The sequence below is a fragment of the Schistocerca serialis genome, chromosome 10 (assembly GCF_023864345.2).
Source record: "Schistocerca serialis cubense isolate TAMUIC-IGC-003099 chromosome 10, iqSchSeri2.2, whole genome shotgun sequence".
Lineage (NCBI taxonomy): Eukaryota > Metazoa > Arthropoda > Insecta > Orthoptera > Acrididae > Schistocerca > Schistocerca serialis.
The window spans coordinates 167,698,946-167,722,454 of NC_064647.1; the positions used below are offsets into that span (position 1 = coordinate 167,698,946).

General features: G+C 37.9%; 1 protein-coding gene across 2 annotated transcripts in view; it reads right to left on the reverse strand.

The window, feature by feature from the left end:
* The window catches only part of LOC126424788 (uncharacterized), a 45,616-nt gene extending 22,520 nt beyond the window's left edge, over positions 1-23,096 (reverse strand). Inside the window, exon 1 of one of the 2 annotated variants that reach the window (XM_050087559.1) lies at positions 22,364-23,096. The gene's annotated coding sequence lies outside the window, so the exon portion shown is untranslated. Of the gene's footprint in view, positions 1-20,126; positions 20,226-22,363 lie in introns of those variants that run through there. The other variant, XM_050087561.1, reaches the window with a different exon arrangement.
* Between the last annotated feature and the right edge of the window lie 413 nt (positions 23,097-23,509).

The window sequence follows — 23,509 nt, forward strand, 5'->3', positions numbered from 1 at the left end:
TGCAGGAACTTGAACCTATTCTTCTCTCCTTCTCCCAGTCCCTACAGTGGTAGAACTTTTTTTCCACCAACCTTACCAATCAGACTCAATCGGAGACCAATACCTAACCCAGTCTAACTCAGTTCACTACTCCATCCAACCATGATCAACCCCCACTGCCCCGAAATCAGTCCCAGTCAACTTTCCAAAATTTCTTAACTTTGAACCTTGCCTCAATATCATTCCCCAAAGCCCTCAACATGCAGACTAACCTCCACAGAAAGAAGTGCAGTCCACCATCTAAAAACTGATCCTAACCTCACAATCCTACCTACAGACTAAGGCTCCACCACTGTTGCTTTGAACTGTGAGGATTACCTGGCAGAAGCACTCCACCAGTTGTCAGATACTTCCACTTACAAACCTTTCCACAGTGATCTCATTCCAGAAACCCAGCAGGATCTCTACTCAGATCCTTAGGCCCATCCCAGAACTTCTCCCTGGAGTCCATCTCTCTACCCACCCCCCTTCCCCCTCCCACTTCATGCACTCCTACCTTCTACATGCTTCCTAAAGTCCATAAAGCTAACCATCCAGGACACCCCATTGTGGCCAGTTAATGTGCTCCCACTGAGACACTCTCTTCTCTTGAAGACCAACACCTTCAGCCTGTTACCTGGAACCTACCATCATATGTAAAAAATACCAACCATGTACTCCACCAGCTCTCCATATTTCCTTTCCCTTCACCACATGGTATCCTGCTCATCACTATTGATGCCACCTGCCTTTACACTAACATTTCTAATGCCCATGGCCTTACAGCTATTGAACACTATGAACACTACCTTTCCCAACACTCGATGGATTCCAAACCAAGAACCTCCTTCCTTGTTACCATGACCAACTATGTCCTCACACACAATTACCTCTCCTTTGAAGGCATTACCTTCAAACAAATATGGGATACAGCTATGGGTACCCGATTGGTACCGTCCCATGCCAACCTATTCATGAACCATCTAGAGGAATCCTTCTTAAAAACCAAGAATTCTAAACCCCTCACTTGGTTCAGATTCATTGATGACATCTTTGTGATCTGGATTGATGCTGAGGCCAACCTATGTACATCCTCCAGAGCCTCAACAACTTCTCCCCCTTTTGTTTCACCTGGTCCTACTCAACCCAACAAGCCACCTTCCTCTAGATGTTGACCTCCACCTCAAAATGGCTACATTAATACCTCCAGCCATATCAAGCCTACAAACCACCAGCAATACCTCCACTCCTCCACTTCAACAACTGCCATTTGTTCCATACCAAGAAGTCCCTTCCATACAGCCTAGACACCCATGGTCATTGTGTCTGCAGTGATGAGTGGTCCCTCTTGAAATACACCAAAGGTCTCACTGAAGTATTCACAGACTGTAATTGTCCTCCCAACCTTGTACAAAAACAAATCTCCCATGTCTTATCTTTCCAGTCTCCCACCACCTCCCAAAGTCCTACCATCTGACCGCAAAGGAGCATTTCCCTAATAACTAAGTACCACCCAGGACTGGAGCAACTGAATTACATTCTGTGCCAGGATATTGGATAGGTTAAAGTTAGATATTGTGGAAATTAGTGAAGTTCGGTGGCAGGAGGAACAAGACTTCTGGTCAGGTGACTACAGGGTTATAAACACAAAGTCAAATAGGGGTAATGCAGGAGTAGGTTTAATAATGAATAGGAAAATAGGAATGCGGGTAAGCTACTACAAACAGCATAGTGAACGCATTATTGTGGCCAAGATAGATATGAAGCCCACACCTACTACAGTAGTACAAGTTTATATGCCAACTAGCTCCGCAGATGACGAAGAAATTGAAGAAATGTATGATGAAATAAAAGAAATTATTCAGATAGTGAAGGGAGACGAAAATTTAATAGTCATGGGTGACTGGAATTCGAGTGTAGGAAAAGGGAGAGAAGGAAACGTAGTAGGTGAATATGGATTGGGGCTAAGAAATGAAAGAGGAAGCCGCCTGATAGAATTTTGCACAGAGCACAATTTAATCATAGCTAACACTTGGTTTAAGAATCATGATAGAAGGTTGTATACATGGAAGAACCCTGGAGATACTAAAAGGTATCAGATAGATTATATAATGGTAAGACAGAGATTTAGGAACCAGGTTTTAAATTGTAAGACATTTCCAGGGGCAGATGTGGACTCTGACCACAATCTATTGGTTATGACTTGTAGATTAAAACTGAAGAAACTGCAAAAAGGTGGGAATTTAAGGAGATGGGACCTGGATAAACTGAAAGAACCAGAGGTTGTACAGAGTTTCAGGGAGAGCATAAGGGAACAACTGAAAGGAATGGGGGAAAGAAATACAGTAGAAGAAGAATGGGTAGCTCTGAGGGATGAAGTAGTGAAGGCAGCAGACGATCAAGTAGGTAAAAAGAAGAGGGTTAGTAGAAATCCTTGGGTAACAGAAGAAATATTGAATTTAATTGATGAAAGGAGAAAATATAAAAATGCAGTAAATGAAGAAGGCAAAAAGGAATACAAACGTCTCAAAAATGAGATCGACAGGAAGTGCAAAATGGCTAAGCAGGGATGGCTAGAGGACAAATGTAAGAATGTAGAGGCTTATCTCACTAGGGGTAAGATAGATACTGCCTACAGGAAAATTAAAGAGACCTTTGGAGATAAGAGAACCACATGTATGAACATCAAGAGCTCAGATGGAAACCCAGTTCTAAGCAAAGAAGGGAAAGCAGAAAGGTGGAAGGAGTATATTGAGGGTCTATACAAGGGCGATGCACTTGAGGACAATATTATGGAAATGGAAGAGGATGTAGATGAAGATGAAATGGGAGATACGATACTGCGTGAGGAGTTTGACAGAGCACTGAAGGACCTGAGTCGAAACAAGGCCCCCGGAGTAGACAACATTCCATTGGAACTACTGACAGCCTTGGGAGAGCCAGTCCTGACAAAACTCTACCATCTGGTGAGCAAGATGTATGAAACAGGCGAAATACCCTCAGACTTCAAGAGGAATATAATAATTCCATTACCAAAGAAAGCAGGTGTTGACAGATGTGAAAATTACCGAACTATCAGTTTAATAAGTCACAGCTGCAAAATACTAACACGAATTCTTTACAGACGAATGGAAAAACTAGTAGAAGCCAACCTCGGGGAAGATCAGTTTGGATTCCGTAGAAATACTGGAACACGTGAGGCAATACTGACCTTACGACTTATCTTAGAAGAAAGATTAAGGAAAGGCAAACCTACATTTCTAGCATTTGTAGACTTAGAGAAAGCTTTTGACAATGTTGACTGGAATACTCTCTTTCAAATTCTAAAGGTGGCAGGGGTAAAATACAGGGAGCGAAAGGCTATTTACAACTTGTACAGAAACCAGATGGCAGTTATAAGAGTTGAGGGACATGAAAGGGAAGCAGTCGTTGGGAAGGGAGTAAGACAGGGTTGTAGCCTCTCCCCGATGTTATTCAATCTCTATATTGAGCAAGCAGTAAAGGAAACAAAAGAAAAATTTGGAGTAGGTATTAAAATCCAGGGAGAAGAAATAAAAACTTTGAGGTTCGCCGATGACATTGTAATTCTGTCAGAGACAGCAAAGGACTTGGAAGAGCAGTTGAACGGAATGGATGGTGTCTTGAAGGGAGGCTATAAGATGAACATCAACAAAAGCAAAACGAGGATAATGGAATGTAGTCGAATTAAGTCGGGTGATGCTGAGAGTATTAGATTAGGAAATGAGACACTTAAAGTAGTAAAGGAGTTTTGCTATTTGGGGAGCAAAATAACTGATGATGGACGAAGTAGAGAGGATATAAAATGTAGACTGGCAATGGCAAGGAAAGCGTTTCTGAAGAAGAGAAATTTGTTAACATCGAGTATAGATTTAAGTGTCAGGAAGTTATTTCTGAAAGTATTTGTATGGAGTGTAGCCATGTATGGAAGTGAAACATGGACGGTAAATAGTTTGGACAAGAAGAGAATAGAAGCTTTTGAAATGTGGTGCTACAGAAGAATGCTGAAGATTAGATGGGTAGATCACATAACTAATGAGGAAGTATTGAATAGGATTGGGGAGAAGAGAAGTTTGTGGCACAACTTGACCAGAAGAAGGGATCGGTTGGTAGGACATGTTCTGAGGCATCAAGGGATCACCAATTTAGTATTGGAGGGCAGCGTGGAGGGTAAAAATCATAGGGGGAGACCAAGAGATGAATACACTAAGCAGATTCAGAAGGATGTAGGTTGCAGTAGGTACTGGGAGATGAAGAAGCTTGCACAGGATAGAGTAGCATGGAGAGCTACATCAAACCAGTCTCAGGACTGAAGACCTCAACAACAAAAACATGTCATGCCCTGAAATGAGAAATGTCCTACCCACTATCCTTCCCACCCCTCCCACAGTGGTATTCTGCTGTTTACCAAACCTACACAATATACTTGTCCGTTCTTACTCAACCCCTGCTCCCAACCCCTTACTTCATGGCTCATACCCCTGTAATAGACCTAGATGCAAGACCTGTCCCATACAGCTTCCCACCATCACCTACTCCAGTCCAGTCATGAACATCATCTATCGCATCAAAGGCAGGGCTGCGTGTGAAACCAGTCATGTGACATACAAGCTAAGCTGCAATCACTGCTGCATTATATGTGGGCTTGACAACCAAGTTGTCTGTCTGCATGAATGGCCACTGCCAAACTGTGGTAAAGCAACAAGTGGACCAACCTGTTGCTGAACACACTACCAAACATGACATCCTTCATTTCAGTGAGTGCCTCACAGCCTGTGCCATACGGATCCTTCCCACCAATACCAGCATTTCTGAAGTGCGCAGGTGGGAACTCTATGTGCAATACATTATACGTTCCAGTAACCCTCCTGGCCTCAACCTTCATTAGTCACTGTCCTCATCCATCCAGCCCCTTCCCTTTTCCCATTCCAGCACTACACAGCCATCATTCCACCACCACAATCAGTTTTTTCATTTCTCTCCTTTTCTGCCACTGGCTCTGAAAGCTTGTAAAAGTTAAATCCTTTTGTGTGTGTGTTCCCCTGCCACCCCTGCTGCACCTGCTGCTGCTTGGTGAGTAGATTTTTTTATCTATCCATTTACATTATATCATCAATAATTTATTATTTTCATTGCTACATATATTTTGTGAGGTAGAAATAATTTAAATGAAAAAAATTAATACTTGATTACTTTTCTTGTTGTCAACATTGAAAACACAGTTGGACCTAAAAATTCATATCATTGTCAATACTTAAAGATACACCTTTATAGTAGCTGTATCTTTCATAGCACTACAATGCCAGGCTTGTAAATAATTGGCTTTGTTGTGCTAAGGAAGTCGGACATAATGAGATTTTCACTCTGCAGTGGAGTGAGCACTGATATGAAACATCCTGGCAGATTAAAACTGTGTGCCCGACCGAGACTCGAACTCGGGACCTTTGCCTTTCGCGGGCAAGTGCTCTACTATCTGAGCTACCAAAGCATGACTCACACCCCATCCTCACAGATTTACTTCTGCCAGTACCTCATCTCCTACCTTCCAAACTTAACAGAAGCTCTTCTGCGAATCTTGCAGAACTAGCACTCCTGAAAGAAAGGATATTGCAGAGACATGGCTTAGCCACAGCCTGGGGGATGTTTCCAGAATGAGATTTTCACTCTGCAGCATAGTGTGTGCTGATATGAAACTTCCTGGCAGATTAAGACTGTGTGCTGGATGGAGATTCAAACTTGGGACCTTTGCCTTTCGCGGGCATGTGCTCTACCATCTGAGCTACCCAAGCACGACTCACACCCCGTCCTCACAGCTTCGCAGGAGAGCTTCTGTTAAGTTTGGAAGGTAGGAGATGAGGTCCTGGCAGAAGTAAATCTGTGAGGATGGGGCATGAGTCGTGCTTGGGTAGCTCAGTTGGTAGAGCATTTGCCCACAAAAGGCAAAGCTCGTGAGTTTGAGTCTTGGTCCAGCACCCAGTTTTAATCTGCCAGGAAGTTTCAAAGTCGGACATGTTTGAAACTTCTGTGTTCAGTTGAATGAAAGTTGTACATCACTCAATGTTACTATAGGAAATCTGAGATAGACTGCTCATAACCAATTAAATATTATGGTACTCAGCAACAGTGTGCCTTTGCTTTTTCTCCCCAAATTGTTCCAATCTTAATGCTGATCTAAGTTTTAATTTTCTGGCTGGTTATTTTAAATGTGTTTCATGTCAGAGACTGATTATATTCATGACTTTGCTGTGGTGACACCAGTGTTACATTTTGTGTGAATGAACTTGTTATTTAGATGGATTACACACACCTCTGTTATGCACTGAGGTGAGAAAAGTCATAGGATATAGTGTCAGAGCCCCTTTTGCCCAGCATAGTGCAGGAGCTCAGTGTGACATGGCCTCAACAAGTCACTGGACGTCCCCTACAGGAATACTGAGCCATGGTGCATCTATAGCCATCCATAATTGCAAAACTATTGCTAGTGCAGGATTTTGGGCATGATCTGACCTCTTGATTATGTCCCGCATTTGTCCAATAGGATTCATGTTGGGCAATCTGGGCGGCCATATCATTCACTTGAATTGTCTAGAATGCTCTTCAAATCAATTGTGAACAACAGTAGCCCAGTGATATGGCATATTGTCATCCATAAGAATTCCATTGTTGTTGGGAACATGAACGGCTGCAAGTAGTCTTCAAGTAGCTGAACATAACCCTTTCCTATGGTACCATTGGACCAAAGGACCTAGTCCATTTGTTATAAATGTAATCCACACCATTATGGGGCACTACCAGCTTGCACAGTGCCTTATTGACAACTTGAGTCCACAGCTTTGTGGGGCCTATGCTAAACGAACAAATCTTAGTGTCAGCTCTTACTAACTGAAATCAGGACTTATCTGACCAGGCCACAGTTTTCCAGTCATTTAGTGTCCAACTGATATAGTAACAAGCCTAGGAGATACATTGCAGGCTATGTCATGCTGTTAGCAAAGGCACTCGCATAGATTGTCTGCTGACATAGCCCATACGTTGGTCATCTGCTGCCTTAGCCCACCAATGCCAAATTTCTCTGCAGTGTCCTAATTGATGTCCCAAATTCGTTACTTAAGTTACTCTGAACAATGTTGTTTGTCTGTTAGCACTGACAACTTTATACAGACTCTGCTGTTTTCAGTCATTAAGTGGACAGTTTTGTCCAAGGTGAGAGGTAATGCCTGAAATGTGATATTCTTGGCACACTCTTGGCACTGTGGATCTTGGAATACTAAATTCACTAATAATTTATGAAACAGAATATCCTGTCGTTTAGCTCCAACTACCATTCCACATACAGAACCCATTTATTCGCATTATGTAGCCATAATCACATTGGAAACATTTCCACATCACTCACCTGTTTACAAATGGCAGTTTCACCTATGCATTGCCCTTTTATACTTTGTGTACATGATACTGCTGCCATCTGCATATGTGCATATAGCAATCCCATGACTTTTCTCACCTTTGTGTAATAGGTTTGTAACAATTTACGATTCATAGTTGGCTATTTGTGTAGAGTATGTAATTTTTCTGAGAGAGTTTCTTCTCCTTTGGAAGATTTACTTTGAGTTGTTGGAGTAATATCATTTGCATATGTTGCTGCCAGAATTTTTCTTTTGTATTTAAACAAAAAGGGAGTCAACACAGACCCCTGGAGCAATGAATTTTTTTATATCAAAACATGTTTTCCTACAGCGACTCTGAAAGGGTTATTTTTAATCAAATTCTCCAGACAGAGAGAGTTCTCAATATCATATTCAATATTAGAATAAAAAGTAACCATTTAAATCACAATTTCTTCTCTCTTTTTCATAGTGACTAGTTTTGGTTATCATAAGCACACCTGACTAAAATTAACATACCTACATCACATCAGGGGTCAGTGCACAGAGCCATTGTATACTACCAGAAGATAACCACCAGTAGAAAGAAAAGAAACTGCAATTCTTGTATTTATGTTTACATCTACTTCTTTACTCTGCAAACCACCCTGAGGTGCATGGCAGAGGATATGTCCCATTGTATCTGTTACTAGGGTTTCTTCATGTTCCATTCACATATGGAGCATGAGAAGAATGATAGTGTGAATGCCTCTGTGCATGCAGTAATTATTCGAATCTTATCTTCATGATCTCTGTGTGAATGATACATAGTTGGTTGCAGTATATTCATAGAGTAATCATTTAAAGGCGGTTCCTGAAACTTTGTTAATAGACTTTCTCAGGGTAGTTTTTGTCTGTCTTCAATAGTCTTCCAGTTCACGTCCTTTAGTATCTCTGTGACACTCTCCCATGGATTAAGTAAAGCTGTGACCACATATGCTGTCCTTTTCTGTATACGTCTACTATCCCCTGTTAGTCCTGTTTGGTATGGGTCCCACACACTTGAGCAATATCCTAGAGCTGATCTCATGAGTGATTTGTAAGCAATCTTCTTTGTAGACTGATTGCACCTCTACATCTACATCTACATCCATACTCTGCAAGCCACCTGACGGTGTGTGGCGGAGGGTACCTTGAGTACCTCTATCGGTTCTACCTTCTATTCCAGTCTCGTATTGTTCGTGGAAAGAAGGTTTGTTGGTATGCCTCTGTGTGGGCTCTAATCTCTCTGATTTTATCCTCATGGTCTCTTTGTGGGATATACGTAGGAGGGAGCAATATACTGCTTGACTCCTCGGTGAAGGTATGTTCTCGAAGCTTCAACATAAGCCCGTACCGAGCTACTGAGCATCTCTCCTGCAGAGTCTTCCACTGGAGTTTATCTATCATCTCCATAATGCTTTCGTGATTACTAAATAATCCTGTAATGAAGCGCGCTCTCTCAATTGGATCTTCTCTATCTCTTCTATCAACCCTATCTGGTACTGATCCCACACAGCTGAGCAGTATTCAAGCAGTGGGCAAACAAGTGTACTATAACCTACTTCCTTTGTTTTCGGATTGCATTTCCTTAGGATTCTTCCAATGAATCTCAGTCTGGCATCTGCTTTACTGACGATCATCTTTATATGATCATTCCATTTTAAATCACTCCTAATGCGTACTCCCAGATAATTTATGGAATTAATTGCTTCCAGTTGCTGACCTGCTATATTGTAGCTAAATGATAATGGATATTTCTTTCTATGTATTCGCAGCACATTAGACTTGTCTACATTGAGATTCAATTGCCATTCTCTGCACCATGCGTCAATTCGCTGCAGATCCTCCTGCATGTCAGTACAATTTTCCATTATTACAACCTCTTGATACACCACAGCATCATCTGCAGAAGGCCTCAGTGAACTTCCGATGTCATCCACAATGTCATTTATGTATATTGTGAATAGCAATGGTCCTACAAAACTCCCCTGCAGCACACCTGAAATCACTCTTACTTCGGAAGACTTCTCTCCATTGAGAATGACATGCTGCGTTCTGTTATCTAGGAACTCTTCAATCCAATCACACAATTGGTCTGATAGCCCATATGATCTTACTTTGTTCATTAAATGACTGTGAGGAAGTTTCGTGGGCAAATAGCGCAAGCTGGGTTTCACACGATCGTCTTTTTCAAAACCCATGCTGGTTCCTACAGAGTAGATTTCTAGTCTCCAGAAAAGTCATTATACTCAAACATAATACGTGTTGCAAAATTCTACAACTGATCGACACTAGAGATATAGGTCTATAGTTCTGCACATCTGTTCGATGTCCCTTCTTGAAAACAGGGATGACCTGTGCCTTTTTCCAATCCTTTGGAATGCTACGCTCTTCTAGAGACCTACGGTACACTGCTGCAATAAGGGGGGCAAGTTCCTTCGCATACTCTGTGTAAAATCGAACTGGTATCCCATCAGGTCCAGTCGCCTTTTCTCTTTTGAGCAATTTTAATTGTTTCTCTATACCTCTGTCATCTATTTCAATATCTACCATTTTGTCATCTGTGCGACAATCTAGAGAAGGAACTACAGTGCAGTTTTCCTCGGTGAAACAGCTTTGTAAAAAGACATTTAGTATTTTGGCCTTTAGTCTTTCATCCTCTGTTTCAGTATCATTTTGGTCACAGAGTGTCTGGACATTTTGTTTTGATCCATCTACCGCTTTGACATAAGACCAAAATTTCTTAGGATTTTCTGCCAGGTCAGTACATAGAACTTTACTTTCGGATTCATTGAACACCTCTTGCATAGCCCTCCTCACACTACATTTCGCTTCGTGTAATTTTTGTTTGTCTCCAAGGCTTTGGCTATGTTTATGTTTGCTGTGAAGTTCCCTTTGCTTCTGCAGCAGTTTTGTAACTTGGTTGTTGTACCACGGTGGCTCTTTTCCATCTCTTATGATCTTGCTTGGCACATACTCATCTAACGCATATTGTACGATGGTTTTGAACTTCATCCACTGATCCTCAACACTATCTGTACTTGAGACAAAACTTTTGTGTTGAGCCATCAGTATTCTACTAATAAACTGAAGTCTACCACCAGCTTTACCCATGACTGAACCTATCCCCTGTTAGTCCTGTTTGGTATGGGTCCTACAGATTTGAGCAATATCTTAGAGCCTATCACATGATTGATTTGTAAGCAATCTTCTTTGTAGATTTATTGCACCTCCCCTGTATTCTACCAATAAACTGAAGTCTACCACCAGCTTTACCCATAAGTGAACCTATGTGATCATTCCATTTCATATCCCCATAAAGTATTACACCCAGGTATTTGTATGATTTGACTGATTCCAACAGTGATGCATTGATATTATTATAGTCATAGGATACTACATTTTTTTTTCATTTTATGAAGTGCAAAATTTTACATTTCTGAATATTTAGAGCAAGTAGGCAATCCCTGCACCACTTTGAAATCTTATCAAGATCTGACTGAATATTTATGCAGCTTCAGTCAGACAGTACTTCATTATAGGTTGCTGCATTATCCACAAAAATTCTGATTTTACTGTTAATACTGTCTTTAATGTCATTAATATGCAATATGAACAGCAAGAGCCCCAGCTCACTTTCCTGGGCACACCCAAAGTTACTTCTACCTCTGACTCTCCATCCAAGACAACATCCTGTGTCCTCAGTACCAAAAAGTCTTCAGTCCAATCACAAATTTCACTTGATACCTCATATGATTGGACTTTTGACGATAACTGTAGATGTGGTACTGAGTTAAATGCTTTTCAGAAATCAAGAAATGCTGCTTCTGCCTGGTTGCCTTGATCCAAAGCTTTCATTATGTAATGTGAGAAAAGCGTGATTTAGTTTTCATATGATCAATGTTTTTGGAATCCATGCTGGTTGGCACTGAGAAGGTCATTCTGTTCAAGATACCTAATTATGTTTCAGCTCAGAATATGTTCTAAGATTCTACAATAATTTGATGTCAAGGGTATTGGATGATAGTTTTGTGGATCATTTCTACTACCTTTCTTGTAAATGGCTGTGACGTGTACTTTTTTCCAAGAACTGGGCATGACTTTTTTGTTCAATGGATCTATGATAGATTATAATTAGAACAGCAGCGAACTCAGCCACAAATTCAATATAGAATCTGACAGGGGTGGCAATTCTCCTGGGTTTTTCTTTGTAAGGAAATTTTTGAAAATGGAGTTAAGCCTGTTGCTTTGCTACTCGCAATTTCACTTCCTGTCCTATTTGCTTGGAACTTGACACTAACTTTGGTGCCACTAACAGCCTTTACATATGACCATAATGTTTTCAGGTTCTATAAGAGATCACTTGACAATATTTTGCTACAGTAGTCACTGAGGGCTTCACACATTGCTCTCTTGACAGCCAAATGCATTTCATTCAGAATCTCTCTATCTATAGCTGTATGCTTTGTTTTACACCTATTATGCAGTAATCTCTGTTTCTTTACAATGACTATACTTTCGAGGTTCCCTACCATTATGAACTATTCTACTGGCTACATTTCTGTCCAGTACATGGTCAACTATTCGTTTAAACTTGAGCCATAGTTCCTCTACCTGTACCTGCCCTGTGCTGAAATTTCAAGTTCCTCATTATGACACAACTGTTTTTTTTATCTAGTTTACTGAACATATATATTTTTCTGCTTGTTTTTGTTGTCCTTTGTATTTTGGTAATCATTGTTGTCATGATCACTAGTACCGGTTTTGATGTGGACATCCTCAAAGACGTCAGGCCTATTTGTTGCCATTAGATCCAATATATTTCCATCAGGAATGAGGTCTCTAACTATCTGTTCTAGGCAGTTTTCAGAGAAGGCATTTAGTAAAGTTACACAGGTCTTATCATCCCCACCACTAAAAAATTAATTTTGGATAATTAAAATCTCTACTGATGTTTATGATATGATTGGGGAACCTATGTACATGTAAAAGGTTCTGAAATTCCAATACATTGCCAAAATTTTAAATTTACTGCAAAAATATTAACAGCAGTTCGAGTAATGGACTATCCTCTACCCCTATTACATAGACTGATCATTCATTTTGATTTCTTCATCAGCTCTTAATCTACTCTATGCTGACTGACAAAATTTATGGATTTGTTGTTAGTACTCATGAAATCATCCTTCTTACACTGAACTCAGAGAACAGCAAGTTTTAATACCTGTTTGAAGAGGTGTCATACCAACCATCTTACTGAGAATTTAACATATCATCAGTTCACAACCTTTTAGATTCTCTGTAAAATATAAACTACCTTTGAACTTATGTTTTTGAATTAGTAATAACTACAGAAAATTTTTCTTATTTCAAGAGAAGTTACAGAGAAGACAATTGAGATCTGCAAACTTTCACACAGTTTACTATTTTTTATTTTCTTCTGAAACAATTGAATCAGTTGTCTTATGCACTGTTTTGAAATATCAAGAACACATGCACATTTATGGCATAATCCTGCACAACATAAATATTTTACTGTCATGTGGCTCTGTTCCCTCTCTATCTTTTAATAATAGTTTTCTTATATTTTTCTTATCCATTTATTTTGCTTGCCTAAGAAGATAGCATACAACAGTATTTTGAACCTCTTTCTTCTAAATAACCTTTTAATTGCTGCTCATTTCACTTACAATAAATGATTCTCTACAGAGAAAGCAATACAGTATTTTTCAGTCAGTTCTGCCAGTACTAAAAAGGAACATATGGCATTTACTGTGATTCTGCCAAGCCATGTAATTGTGTAGATCATAAATTTTACCAGAAAAACTAAAATTTTATGACATGAAAGGCAGACATTTGTGTGGACAGAATCACACTGTAACAACAAAATGCATGGCCATACTAAAATTTGATACAGTATGAATAAAACTAAATTCAGAGAGGGGAAACATTAAATACTGAATCTTGACAGGTTAAACACTTAGACTACATCTGTTCTTGACCTATATTAATGATATAGCTTGAACATTGAAGGACTGTTGAAAAACTGTGATGTTTTTAGAGGACCTAATTATAATTGTTATTAACTCAAATATATCCATACCAGGCACAATCAAGAGGATGATGAAATCTGCTAAGGTCTGCTTCATGGCACATTCCTTAACCCATCATCTTCCAAAAATTGTATTATACAATGCCAAACAAAAAAAAAATTACTTAAGGGACTAGAAGAACTGATCATTGAGTACATATAACATGAATTCCCATGTATACATAAAGATATCAATATGAGGTGGCATCAGGCTATGGATGAGTTACCTAAAAAGCTCACTTCCTCCTGATTTGTACAAAAAAGAGGTACAGACAAACAAATGGTTGCAATTTCAGAAAAACTGGATGATTTATTTGAGAGAATGAGCCTAACAAGTTGATCAAATCAGTTATGCATTAATCCACCCCCACCCTTATCCAAGCAATTATTCAGCTGGGCATTGATGGATACATTGCCAAATTCTGTGCAACTGGTGCATTAGAATGTTAAAATCTTCAGCTCCAAACGTTCTCAGTTGAGTAGAGACCTGGTTACCATGCTGGCCAATGTATGGTTTGGAAAGCATGAAGACAAGCAGTAGGAACTCTTGACATGTGCAGGCAGGCATTATCTTGCTGAAATATAAGCCCAGGATGGCTTGGCATGAAAAGCAACAAAATGGTGTTAGAACATTGTTGATGTATTGCTTTGCTGTAAGAGTACCTCAGATATCAATCAAAGTGGTCCTGTTATCAAATGAAATGGCACTGCAGACCATCACTCCAAGTTTTCAGGATATCCCACACTTTCTGAGGTGTCTTCAGACACATCTTTGCTGGTCAGCAGGGCTCAGTTTGAAGTGGTAAACATCACTGAAGACAATTCTACTCCATCCAGTGAGATGCCAATCTGAGTGAGGGCAACACCGCAGCAAACAGGCTGTTGTTGCACAGAGGTCAATGGCAGTTGGCACAAGGGATGCCATGAGCTCAGCCCCTTTCTCTGAGCTGCCTATTAATAATATGTGCTCACTGAAGCACCAGTTTCATGTCATATTGATGATAATGATGAATCCAGTGTTCTCAGTACCTTTCTGATGATTGCTCAGTCATCACATTCTGTCATCTCTCTAGCATGAATTCTTCTTTCTTCATGCTGTATTCAGCCATGTTTCACCCAATCCTGCCATCGCCAAACAGTAGAATCATTCCCATTCAAATGTTGAGTGAGGCACTGATTACCCCAATCAGCTTCTTTGAGCTGAACTAGACGTCTGCTCTCAAATGCTGATATCTATTTTGTTCATGTGCCTGCTTGTGAGGAATGGACTTTATGCCCTGGCATCAGCATGTCCCCTGTTTATTATTCTTGTCAGCTTGGTGGAACTGTTCTGCAGTATCATACATTCATATACATTCATCAATCAGCTGCCAAAGTTCACAATTTTGAATTTTCCATTGATACCTGTATGGATATCAATTTGTGGCCAATTTATATAACTCCTTCATAGTGCATATTCAGCCCCCCCCCCCCACCTACCCACCACTCCTACCACAGAGTGGATATTAATACCCTGGCAGAGCATGTTAATAGTAAACAGACGTTTTGCAGTTAATACAACTTTATCTATAATGAAGTATTGTCTGAAAAAAATCTGCACAAATATTAACTCAGAGCTTGATAGGATTTTAAAGTACTGCAAAGATGGGCAACTTATTTTTATATTTTCTGAAAAGTAAAAATGTCCATCCCAGAAAATTAAAAAGTATTATATGACTAAAATATCAGTGAGTCACACTTTGAATCAGTCACCTCATACAAATACCTGTGTTAAACAGTCTACAGGAATATGAAAGGGTATGATCACAAAGGCTCAGTCATAAGGCAAGCAGATGGCAGACTACAGTTCATTGCTAGCATACAGGGTAAATGCAATCAGTCTGCAAAAGAGATGGCTTATGAAACATTCATGCAACCTGTCTTAGAATACTGCTCAAATGCATGAAACCCACATCAAATAGGACTAACAAAGGATACTGGACATATCCAAAGAAGGGCAGCACTAACTGTCGTAGGTTTGTTTAATTGATGGGAGAGTGCTATGCCAAATTTGACAACTGCTCCATGAAAGCCTGCACACAGAGTTTCAAGCACTGTTAGTAAGTGAAAAATCTGGGACTACACTACAGCTGCACATGTGCCACTTGTAGACAAGGTTAGGTTGATTACAGCATGCACAGAAATATTGAAGGTTTCATTCACACTCTGTATATGAATGAAATGAGACAAAATACTAATATACAGAACATTCAGAAAGTACTCCCAGCCACACACCTTTCAGTGGTTTGCAGAGTATGAATGTAGATGTTATCTCAACAAATACAAGAATGTTTCAAACAAGTACACTGTTGATGCAAGTTTTTATTTATTTATTAATTAATGTCTGTGGACTATTCTGTACAATGCTATAGGACAAGTTTACATGAAGTTTGAAAAACGTTTATATACAAACATAATTATAAAAAAATAAAATCAATTCATGCTTTCTGAAAGTTTTTACATTTTTACATAGTTACTTATGAAACATTACATTGATTTTTGCTTCAAGGAATTCTTAACAACGGGTTGACAATATTGAATCAAGTGCCATTTTAGTTTATTTTTGAAAGCAGACATGTTTTCTATTATCTGTATAGATTTTACCAAATTATTGCAGTGTCTTTGTCAGTTAAGTTGAGCCAATTTACTTCAATATGATAATCATGCTGCAGTTATGGCTATATTTGTTTAATGATGCAGTATGGCTACTTTTTACATAAACCCTTGTTTCATATATGTCTAGTGATGATACTGTTACTATGCTTAGTTCACTGAATTTATTTCTACAGGAATATCTAGGATATAATTTTGTTATGCATCTTACAGCCCTCTTTAGTAGCTTTAGCACTCTTTGCATGTACACATTTGCAGAATTTTCCCAGACCAGGATGAACATGAAATTTGTGAATGAACTAACCTATAGGGCATTGTTAGCAGTTGTTGTGTGTTTATTGTTGTTGACATTCTTCTCATCATACATGTACTTGAACTCACTTTACAACAAATATTATTTATATGCTTCTCCCATGTCAAGTACCTATTGGCTGTAAGTTTCTGTCTCTTTTAGATCACTGTCTCTGAGCTTGACATGTGTTCAAGTTAGGTATTCTGTTTGCTTGTGTTTACATATATGTGGTTTTATTAACATTTATAAAAAGATTATTTCCTCTGTAATAATTGTTTCCATTTTCCACATTTAGAGAAGCTTGCTTTTGTAAGTCATCTGTAGACGTTCTACTTATAATAAATGATGTGTGGTCTGTATATATGACAGTATTTCCACCTATTATTTTGGACACATCATCAGTATATAAAATAAAAAGTAATGGGCCCAGCACTGATCCTTGAGGCCCTCCATATTTAACAAATTAAAAATCTGGGTTGACATTTGTAATAGTATTGCTCACATTTTGTTTTATTTCTACACACTGTTTTCTATTTTCCATGAATGATTTTATGATATCAACTGCTTTCCCCACTATACCATAACAGTTTTTAATAACATGTTGTGGTATACACAATCAAGAGAGTTGAAAGGTCAAGAAACATGCCAAAAACTTTCTTTCATTCATCTAGTAGCTTAGTTACATGCCCTATAAATTAAGCTACTGCTGTGTTCATGGCTCTACGTCTCCTAAACACACCCTGGGCCTCATTCAGAGTATTACATTTTTCTGTAAAATGTACTGTTCCATCTTTAATTACAAATTCAATTGTTTTAGGTAAGACAGGTGTAATAGTTATTGGCTGATAATTTCCTGAATCTATCTTGTTGCCTGATTTTATAATAAGGGTCACTTTACTCTTTTTTAAACATGTCAGGAATATTTCTTCTGCCATAGCTAAGTTTATGAGAAAAGTCAGATGCCTTACCACCCACTACAGGAGGATTTAGTTACTCTAGTAGATAATTGGTGTATTATTTTTACTAATTCATGTTCATTTGTTGGGAAAAGGAACAAATGCATTGTCTTATCAGGAGTACTTTGTATGTATTTCGTGTCAGGAGAGTTTTGCTTCATTAATTTGTCCACTACCTCAACACAATGTTGATGTAAAATATTACTGACTTCTACAGGGTCCCTCATTTGCATCCCATTTTTCTTTATAGTTATGATTTCACCATTTTTCATATCTACATCTTCCCTCTCTTTCTTTATGTGTGACCACATGGTCTTTGTCTTATTATTATGAGCTGTGATAGGAACCCTAATTATTCAATTGAGAGTGACCTGGTAAAGATAGTTTCAGCAATGAGAAACGAGACATACTGGTGTTGGGCTTGTGTCTGCTCTGATGCACCATGACTGGCCTCATTTAAATTCTTCTGTTATGAGAGTTAATTTATGGGTGGAACAGTTACTTGGATCAGGTATAGGGTCTCATACCAGTGTGGTTCCCATTGACTCTATCAGCTAGTGGGACAATACTAGGCATGGCCTTCACCTCAAGGGAAGGGAAAACTGTCTGGGCTAATAGCAAATAACTTAACTGGGGTGGGGGACACGGTCACAAGTGGTAAAAAAACAGTGGTTAAAAGTGACAGATCAGCAGTTCTTTTAGGGTAGGGAGGACATAAACAAAAGATGTTCAGAGACAGGCTGAAAATGACATTCACATTGGTAAAACAGGCAGCCAGAAAGGAAATTATAATGTATACAATTCATGGAGACAGTCTCTGATTGAAACTAGAGATACTCAAAAATTGACAGAAAAATTAGGTTCAGGCAATTGTAATTCAGCAAGTGCACAAAATCAATTATCCTTACTGCATTGTAATATCCAAGGACTAAGGGTTAAGCTTAATGAGTTGCTTATTTATGCTGAAGAATTAGAGTTGAACAAACCAGTTGATATAATCTGCCTCTATGAACATCATGTGACCACTGGTATAGTTATGTTAAATGTTACAGGATTCAAGTTAGCTTCTTACTTATGTAGAGAAAATATGGATAAAGGAGGAGTTGCCACATTTGTCAGAAACTGTTTTGATTTCAAGACTACTGATATTAATAAATTTTGCTCAGAGCAGTATTTAGAAGCTTGTACAACAGTAGTAGTATTTCATAACAAGTCCTTTATAGTAGTAGGTATATACAGATCACCTTCAGGAAATTTTAACCTCTTCATAAAAAAATCTGGAAGCTCTGTTGTCCCATCACATGGTAAAAAACAAGAAAACAGTGGGCACTGGTGATTTTAATGTGGATTTATTGAATAGCTCTGTCAGTGAATAATTATTGCAGTCAGTAACACTATCATTCAATTTTGTTCCTGCTGTGAACTTTGCAACTAGGATATCTAAATGCTCTGAGACTGCTATTGATAATATCTGTGTAGATAAATCCAGGGAAAAAAGTCATATCACAAAACCAAAGGTAAATGGGGTATTTGATCATGACATGCAGCATCTTGTAATAATGTTCAAACTTTTCAGGATAAAAAATCTATTACATCTGAGTACAGTGGAATAATAAATAAGTCAAAAATTGAGAAATTCAGGAAGCTGCTCAAAGACATGAACCAGATAGATTTGTACAATACTTCCGACTCAAATGGAAAATACAAAACATTCATTAATAAAGCTACCGCCTCTTTTGAAAATTGTTTTCCCCTAAAGGTATCTCAAATCACACAGAAGTCAAAAAGTAAACTGTGGATTACACAAGGATTAAAGATATAATGTGGGACAAAAAGGAGACTGGATTTACTATCTAGGAACAGCTCTGGTGTTAGAATTATAAAAAATTACAAAGAATACTGCAAAGTATTGAAGCAAGTAATCCAGGAATAGAAGCAGATTCATTATGAGAAAGAGATAATTACATCAGGCAACAGAATAAAAACTGTATGGGATATAGTGAAGACAGAGGCAGGTGGGACCAGAAAGGAAGAGGAAAAGATATATCTAAAAATAAATATGACTTTGGTAACAAATGCATGTAGTGTTCCAAACCTCTTAAACAAGTACTTCATTTCTGTTACTGACAGCTTGGAGTTGTCAGGTTCAGTGAATAGTACAATGCAATATCTGAGACAAGTCTTTAAAAATAGCTTCAGTAAAATGGAAATGACACTCACATCTCCCAAAGAAGTAGCATCCATCATAAAATCCTAAAAATCTAAGTATTCCAGGGTTATGATAACATATGAATGAAGTTAATCAAGGAGTGCCCATTCAAGTTGAGTTCTGTCTTTTTATTTGTGTAATCAATCTCTTATCAGTGGAACATTTCTGACTGGGTAAAATATGCTGAAGTTAAGCCTCTTTACAATATGGGGGATAAAGAGATACCATAAAACTATTGACCAATTTCACTTTTGCTGGTTTTCTCAAAATTATTTGAAAAGGTTATTTTCAAGCATCTCCTTAAGTATCTGACTGCAAATAATATATTGAGCAAGTCACAGTTTGGATTTATTAAGGTTTCTGATATTGAGAAAGCTATTTACACTTACAGTGAGAATGTGCTTAATTCATTAGATAATAAATAGAGGCTACCGGCATTTTCTTACCTATCTAACAGGAAACAAAGGGTGTTGTTGCAAAATACCTGTGCAGTAAGCAGTCAGCCTTCATCTGACTAGGAATTAATTACATGTGGTGTTCCTCAAGGTTGCATCTTAGGTCCATTGCTTTTTCCTCTGTACATTAATTATCTCTAGTCTGTTACATTGCCAGATGCTAAATTTGTTTTGTTTGCAGATGATACCAACACTGCAATAGGTAGCAAGTCAAGTACAGATTTATAAATGGCTGCTAATAAATTTTCACTGACATTAATAAATGGTTTAAACCTAATTCACTGTCATGAAACTTTGAGAAGACCCACTATGTGCAGTTCAGAGCCTGTAAGAGATTTCCTTCTAGCATGTGTATAACATATGAAGACATGCAGATCAAAGAGTTTGACAGTGTTAAATTTCTGGGATTAAAACTCAATAATAAATTCATTTGGGAAGGGCATACTGCAGAATTGCTTAAGTGCCTAAACAAGTTTGTATTTGCAATGAGAATGATGTGAGATGTAGGAGATATAAATATAAAAGACTTTCATACTATGCTTACTTCCATTTTATTATGCCATACAGGTCATATTCTGGGGTAACTCATCAGACTGGGCAAAAGTTTTTAGGCTGAAACGCATGTGATAAGAATCATTTGTGGTGTAAATTCAAGAACATAATGTAGAAACCTGTTCAAGGAACTTTGTATTCTAACCACTGCTTCTCAGTATGTTTATTCCTTAATGATATTTGTTGCAAGTAATATTTCTGTATTTCCAGCCAATAGCTTGATACATAGTACCAATACTAGAAATAATAGCAATCTACATAAAGACCTAAAATAACTTACATCAGTCCATAAAGGGGTCCAATATTCAGGAACACACATTTTCAAATAAATTTCCAGCAATCATCAAAAACTTGGTTTCAGATAAAGCATGGTTTATACAGAATTTGAAAGAATTTTTGATAGGCAACTCCTTCTACTCTGTAGATGAACATCTTAGCATAGACTGTTAAGCCAGCTTAAGTAAAAATGTCTGTTAGAGTTCAGTGTTGACAGCACTTGGCCACAACATTCAAGATTAGGCATTTTGTGTATGATAATTTTATTAATAGAGCATAACAATGTTTCGTTCTGACAGTATGTTAATTCTGTAAATATTAGCTGTTTCAGTTTACCACATTGTAATCACCTATTTCAACAATCTCCTGCCAAATGATCAGGGTAGTGAATATTATATTCAAATGTTTTATGTTTTCATGTTTTACTTTCTGACATGTTCCACACCACAAGAATCATCTCATTTTTTGGGCCTATGGAACGAAAACTGAATATTTTTTTATCAATTTCTTATATGATCTCTTCTTGTCCATATAGGCATCACAGTTTGATTGTGTTGGATTTATCTGAGATTGTTTGTACGTAGTTTTGCACATAGTTATTGCACTTAACTTTTGTATTCCTACATAGTAATGCACATGCAAGATAATGTTTTGGAGAATGATTCCCATCCCTTATTTATGTTTGCTGTTTTGTATATGATTGCTCCAGTCATCGGATTACATTAATCGTTGTAGCCCCCATAGGCTTGCTTGCTTTGTTTGTCACAGTCCTTTAATGATATTTTGTGACATTAATGATAGATGCAGACGAAATGAATTAAAATTTGCGCTGCGGACGAGACTCAAACCTAGGTCTTCTTGCTTGCTAGGAAGAAATGTTTCAGGGAAACATTTAATTATATTTTATGACATTGTTATCTTATCTGTTACCTCTGTTAATTCCCCATGGGGTTCAGAAATGGCTGTGTCTTTGACCAGTACTTTTTGTCTGTCTATTAATGTCCCTATATCTTTGCTGTACCTTGTGGGACTATTTACTACTAGATTTAGATCAGACTTATTGATTAGCTTACTGAAACTCCTTGAATAACAGCTTTCTTTCAGTGTGTTGATATTTTGATCATCTGCTACTACTATATATACAAATTGCCTAACAGTCTTGTCTAAAGCAAAAATATTCAACAAATTATAAAATATATAATAAATAGCAATGTATTTGACAGATTAATTACAAAATGTTTGCAACACCACTACATTTGTTCAGTAACTGGATATTAATGTTAAGTTTATACATATATAAATATGAATATTTGTCCTTGGAAACACTGGATTTAAGCCAAACCTACTGCATCATCTAGTAAATAACATCACATATAATCAAACAGATTGAATAAGCAGATAAGTAAATGAAATTAAAGCCATGTCTGAGCAGTCTTACATTGGTGTATTTTTGGTGCTGCTTTGTGTGCTGTTAGAAATCCACTAACTTTGCAGCTGTCTGGAAAGATTAGTGTCAGAACATTTTGCCTTGCCCCTTACCCTCATATCAGCAACACCACCACATGTGGGCAGATATTCCAAAGAAATGCTTATGGCTATAAGATAAGCAACTGCTGGTTCTGCTAAATCAGATTCCATACTGCTGAGCTAAATGTGTCACTTTAACCTTCCACAGGAGGTTGCACTGATATAACAAGCAATAAGGTGTAAGAATATATGTCAGATAGTTTTATACCAAGTCCACAGAATACTTGTAGCACTGAGTTGAACATCTTGACATTAAATTTAAAAATACAAACATTGTACACGTTGTTACTTGACGTTCCAGTTTATCAGTGTAAACAGATGGAGAGTGAAATATTGTACAAAGCAAATGGAAACAGCAAAAGAAACATAACTCAAAAATTTAAAATGGTTTTTAGATATTAGGTAAAATACAGATTTGCATTTTGGGTACAGATTTAAACCAGATCCACCCTATTACAATATTACAAGACCAACTTCTCAGCAGCACCAATAAGTGATGATATTACTTTGGTCACAGTTCATTGATCCTACAAATATGTATCTGCGAAAAAATCAAGGATGTATATTTTATTTAAACACTATACAATGAAAAGACTTAATGTATTACAGTACTTGTATTAGTTAAATAAAAGCTGAAACATTAATTTTAAGATCATTGTGATGATGTACAGTTCATTGGATATAACATCTCACATCTACATCCATAATCTGAAATCCAGTGTGGAGTGATGCATGGCAGAAGGTACTTTCCATTGTGTCATGTATTAGGGCTTCTCTTGATTCAATTCACACATGGAGACCGGAAAAAATGATTACTTAAGTGCCTTTGTGCATGCTGTAATTTGAGTAATCTTGTATTCGAGGTCCCTATGGGAGAGATACATTCCCAGATCCATCACTTAAAGCTGGTACTATAAACTTTGTAAGTAGGCTTTCACATGTTACTTTACACTTACCTTAAAGAGTTAGCCAGTTCAGTTTCTTCAGCATCTCCATAACATAAATCTGTCAAGATCAGTTGATAGCAGACATTCTGAGACATGAAGAATTATTGAGT